Here is a 5834-nt window from a genome sequence, read left to right on the forward strand (position 1 = left end):
TCTCAGGAGGGGGAAGCAGTGCAGTGTCAACACCGTATATGGTGGGGATGGTGCGCTGCTGACCTGAACTTCGGGACGTTGTGGGTCGGTGGGAGGAGTACTTCGAAGACCTCCTCAATCCCACTAACATGCCTTCCAATGAGGAAGCAGAGCCTGGGGACTCTGAGGTGGGCTCTCCCATCTCTGGGACTGAAGTCACCGAGGTGGTCAAAAAACTCCTTGGTGGCAGGGCCCCGGGGGTGGATGAGATACGCCCGGAGTTCCTTAAGGCTCTGGATGTTGTAGGACTGTCTTGGTTGACACGTCTCTGCAACATCGCATGGACATCGGGGACAGTGCCTCTGGATTGGCAAAAGGGGGACCGGAGGGTGTGTTCCAACTATAGAGGGATCACACTCCTCAGCCTCCCTGGAAAAGTCTATTCGGGGGTTCTGGAGAGGAAGGTCCGTCGGATAGTCGAACCTTGGATTCAGGAGGAACAGTGTGGTTTTCGTCCTGGTCGCGGAACAGTGGACCAGCTCTTCACCCTTAGCAGAGTCCTGGAGGGTGCATGGGAGTTTGCCCAACCGGTCTACATGTGTTTTGTGGACTTGGAAAAGGCGTTCGACCGTGTCCCTCGGGGAATCCTGTGGGGGGTGCTCCGGGAGTATGGGGTACCGGACCCCCTGATAAGAGCTGTTCGGTCTCTGTACAACCGTGTCAGAGCTTGGTCCGCATTGCCGGCAGTAAGTTGAGCCCGTTTCCAGTGAGAGTTGGACTCCGCCAGGGCTGCCCTTTGTCACCGATTCTGTTCATAACTTTTATGGACAGAATTTCTAGGCGCAGCCAGGGTGTTGAAGGGGTCCGGTTTGGTGAGCTATGGGTAGTGACCGAAAGAACGAGATCGCGAATACAAGCGGCTGAAATGAGTTTCCTCCGCAGGGTGTCTGGGCTTTCCCATAAAGATAGGGTGAGAAGCTCAGTCATCTGGGAGGGGCTCAGAGTAGAGCCGCTGCTCCTCCGCATCGAGAGGAGTCAGATGAGGTGGCTCGGGCATCTGATCAGGATGCCTCCTGGACGCCTCCCTGGTGAGGTGTTCCGGGCATGTCCAACCGGGAGGAGACCCCGGGGAAGACCCAGGACACGCTGGAGGGACTATGTCTCCTGGCTGGCCTGGGAACGCCTTGGGATTCTCCCGGAAGAGCTGGAAGAAGTGGCCGGGGAGAGGGACGTCTGGGCCTCTCTGCTTAAGCTGCTGCCCCCGCGACCCGACCTCGGATAAGTGGAAGACGATGGATGGATGGATGGACACCATGTTAGACAAAAATTGCCTAAACTGTCAAAATTAAAAGTGAACAAAATGATCTTGGATGAATTCCATTCAAAGTCCATTATCTTACAAAGTGGATAGGAAAAATGAGGGTTTACTGCGTTCTTCTTGTTATGGACTACTTGGCTAGTCTTCTTGGATGTAGCTTTTCCTTGATTGGCCTTGAACATTTGTTCAGGGTTGATGTCAATATATCATCTAAATGACAAAACGAAAGAAAAACACATGTACTTAATTATTTATAAAATAAAAAAAATCATTCACTTTGTCATGACTACAATGGTTCCTCTTCAGGTTCATGTGGGAAAGTGAACCCATAACACATCTTCAAAACAGTTCCTTAGTTCCTGCACTCTCAACAAGTTGCATTCTCTTAAAAAGATTCAAGTACATAACTGAATTTGCCAATATTTACTTTTAACCAATTTAATTTATAGAAAAAATATCATGTTGTGTGTCAGGGTGGTTAAAAGTGTGTCACAAAAATTTCATAGGGTATGAGAAGGAGAATAAGCTTACTGTGTGTCTAAGAGGAGTGTGCAAACCTTTTACAGGCAGTGTGTAATAAGGTCTGATGGAAGGGTAAGTCAGTTTTAATGAAAATGTATGTATGGAAAATAAGCCAATGTTTTACCTTTGAACAAAATCAAGGGTGCTTGCAGTGTCTTCCTATATTGGAGGTTGAAATTATAACATGTGTGGAAAAATAAAAAATACAGGTCAATAACTTGTGCTTGACAAATCTGATGTACGTGACAGAAAGCATGTTCTATGGGGTGTGTGGTAGGAGTCATGCAGACTCTGCATGCTTACAGTGTACAAAAACAAGTGCTACTTCTTGGGTGTCTAACGGGTGTGGACTCATCAGGCCCCAACAGATATACTCCACCCTTAGAATATTTGATAATGCTTATGTAACTAAAGTCTTAAAGCCCTATATGAATGGGGGACACGGGCCCCTCTGTGCAGATGAAGGGCAGTGTCCTAGGACTGTGTTTCTCTGTCATTTAACCTTTGCCTGGTGTGTATGAATAAAGAATATTTCTTACTTTAATTTTGCTTTCTAAGTCTTCAGTCACAAGAAACGATACCAAAGAAAAAGTGTCCACACATGAAGCAAACACAGCAGTACGGCCACAGACAAAGCTGAGTTGTGTTCCCTCACATACAACGTGACCTTCAATGCTCACCATCCACTGCTGGTTGCTTAGAGTTTGACCTGAAAATAAAAATTACAAAATTACATTCATTAAAGAGTACTCTGAAACATGAGAATCTTTTATCAGGTACAATTCGATATCTGCACTATTATGTCTACATACCAAGAATTATAATTCAAGGACTGTCAGGCAAGTTGAGTGTTCCTTGGACATCTGCTGAAGTGGCAAATGCCTGAAGTAAAAGAACAAAAAATTGACACAATATTCAAGCAGACATTACAACATATAAGTCACGCATGCAATCATACATATGATTTTCAAAAAATATTTAACTCACATCTGCTTGAAGCGTGAGTCCATCCATTTGCTTACTGAGGAGCCTGAGGAGCTCATTTGTGGTGAATTTTGAGGAGACCTAGGTTAAACTAATTACTGAACCAAAATGCTGCTTCTTTGTTCTGAAAAATGTAATGAAATATCAGTTCAAGAGTGTCACAACAAACAATGTGCACAACATACAGTAATTAGCTTATTGTCTGACTTACCATGATCTTTCCAGGCGCTGAACAGTTTGGCACTGGACAGGTTGTATGAACTCTTAAGAAGTCCTCTTCTTTCACGTACATTAAATCTTCTACTCCTCAGCCTACACATTTCTCAACTGACTGATTGAGTGGCTCGTCAGGAAGGCTTGGTATTACTCACAGTAAGGTTTGCTTAATCTCTTTTTGTAACTCAGACATCATCCTAGTAATGGAAAAGAATGACGAAGAACCATTACAGTCAGGCAGATTATTTTGATTAATGCATAAGTGACCCAAATTTTGTGATGTCAATCAGTGAACTCCCTGGTCTACAAGAAAGTTGTTTCTTTGTGACAACATGCACTGTACATTGGAATTGCTGTGAATGAGAATCGACTGAATTTTCCCAGATACAACACCTTCTTCATTTCTGTCCAGAACAACATGCATGTTCTTTTTGTAAAGTGTTTCCTGACTGGAATGTTTGACAGTCACAATATCTGCAAAAGTTGCTACTCCTACTAAAATTTGCAACAGATCCACCAATGTAGTGTGAGCTGAGACTGTCTCCTGCTCTGGCACTTGACCCAAGTACTTAAAATCCTGCACAACTAAACTAACGGCATGTGGTCAATGCTTGACCTACAGAAAAGTAACGGGATTGCACCCATGACACAAACAACAAGAATCTCAGGTTTTTTTCTTTTTTGATCCAAGTCAATTAGCAACTTCAAAGGCAACTTGATATAAGATTAAACCTAACGATTCTGAATCAGTATTAACACGCTGTTCTCATAAATGTATCTGCCACTGGAAAAATCAGAGAATATATTTTGTTCTGATTTCAGCTTTTCTTTCCTTATATTGTTTCCTGAATAATAAAACAGTGCTTCTAAAGTTTGTTTAATAGGAATGTACTGAGAAAAGTTTTCCTTGCGTGATTCATTTTTTCTAAGGTAGATGGATACATGATCTATAAAATAACAGGAACATAACTATAAATTTTAATGTGCTGACAAAATGGCAATATTGTTTCAAAATCATGATCACAAAATTGACGCTGCAGCATTTTAGGTCAGTTGGTTAATCTATTTAAGTCAGAAAAATATGCAACAACTCATTGCTTTAAGCAGGTTCCTTAGCTGACACTAACTGGTAACAAATAGCTAAGCTGCCACAACTGCTTTGACTAACTTTAAAGTTTACTGAGTTAAAAGAGTTTGGAACTTGTGTACTTTGTGCAAAATCACTTTGTCCTTATATGTAAAATGATAGCACACGGTAACGTCTGTTATTTTATAATGCCAGGATGTCTAACTGACATTTTACTTTTTGAATGAATGTAAGTGGTCTAATGACACACTGAGCAAAAACGTATATGCAGAGTACTTTGTGATAATTTAAAAATAAAGATATTGTTTAAACATTAACTGGACGAAATGGCTTTCCACTACAAGCAAGGCAAAATAGTTGTGTGGGCTATACAGGCTATTTGATACTTTAAGTACAAACTAACTAATAAAGTTATGCAATTATACACACATACAAACACAAATGCCGAGGATATGAAACGATTGTCAAATGAATAACTAATGAACTCACTCACATAGACAAAAAAAAAACGTAAAAAAAAATGCACAAAAAATAAAAGAGACAGAGGCTCACCAAGTCAAAACGGTAATGAATTGTTTCTGGAACTTTCAATTCTCCCGCCTCACACGCTGTTCCCGGTCTCACTCAACAATGGAAGGAGCAAAACGAATAATATTAAGAATAAATGAATTGAATAGGCGGAGTGATAAAAAGATAAATAATTATAAGCTATAACATAATTAACAGGACGTAAGAGAAGTTCTAAAAGTTCTAATGTGGTTTTCTGAACCAAAACCTCTGCTCAGCTTGCACCGCTCTTACTTCCTCATTCAAACCAATCCCAGAATGCCTTGCTTGTACAGTATGTTACTGTGTCTTAACTAGTTTACAGTATGTTACTGTATTTTTGATATATTACTGTATTAAGTTTTGAAAACAGCTCCTTGCTGTAGATGTACGGCCATTCTTTAAAATATTACAGCATGTTACTGTGTAAACAAAATACAGGAAAATACTGTAGGAAACTAGCTGTAAATTTACAGCAGTCCTTTACAGTGAAGACAATGCTAAAGTGCATACTTCATCTGTTACATCAGCATGGCGTCTTAGCAGAAGAGTCCTGGTGCTGACTCTTTCACAAAACTGAAGTCCTTTAGCGCAGCATGAAATGAAAAATATGACAAAGATGACCCACAACTGTTGAGCTGCTAGTATCCTATATCAGACAAGAAGGTGACATCATTCCTCTCCCAAAATTCCAGCAACTGGTCTCCTCAGTTCTCAGATGTTTACAGAGTGTCATTAACAGAAGCAGAAATGCTACACAGTGGTAAACAGCGTCCTGTCCCAACTTTTTTGAGATTTGTTGCTGCCAACAATTTGAAAATGACCTTTTCTTAAATTTTCAGTTTAAACATTTGATGTTTTCCATGTTCTATTGTGAATAAAATATGGGTTTGTGAGATTTGCAAATCCCTGCATTCTGTTTTTATTTACAGTACATTTTATACAGCCTCCCAACTTTTTTGGAATTGGGGTTGTAGTTTTATCCATTGGTGTTGACTCTGGTTTCATGACTGTTATTTGTGTCTGTTATTTTGGCTAACAAATTCCTGGTTGTCCATCTACTTACTACTGTACTTTGTTTCCGACCCTGATTTTTAGCTTCATGTTTTGGGCTCTGTTTAAATACTTATTTTCTTGCTTCATGGTATTGATCTTTGATTGTTATTCTCACTCCTCTTCTCC

At 40.8% G+C, this 5834-nt stretch overlaps 1 long non-coding RNA gene across 1 annotated transcript; it reads right to left on the bottom strand.

Annotated features, from left to right (window-relative positions):
• Window positions 1-1436: 1436 nt before the first annotated feature.
• LOC120537335 lies at window positions 1437-5401 on the bottom strand. Its single transcript, XR_005635299.1, has 6 exons — window positions 4659-5401; window positions 3015-3216; window positions 2807-2927; window positions 2632-2701; window positions 2359-2528; window positions 1437-1507 (listed from the first exon to the last, which is right to left on the bottom strand). It is a non-coding gene; the product is annotated as an uncharacterized LOC120537335 (long non-coding RNA).
• Between the last annotated feature and the right edge of the window lie 433 nt (window positions 5402-5834).

Source organism: Polypterus senegalus, chromosome 10, assembly GCF_016835505.1.
Source record: "Polypterus senegalus isolate Bchr_013 chromosome 10, ASM1683550v1, whole genome shotgun sequence".
Classification (NCBI taxonomy): Eukaryota; Metazoa; Chordata; class Cladistia; order Polypteriformes; family Polypteridae; genus Polypterus; species Polypterus senegalus.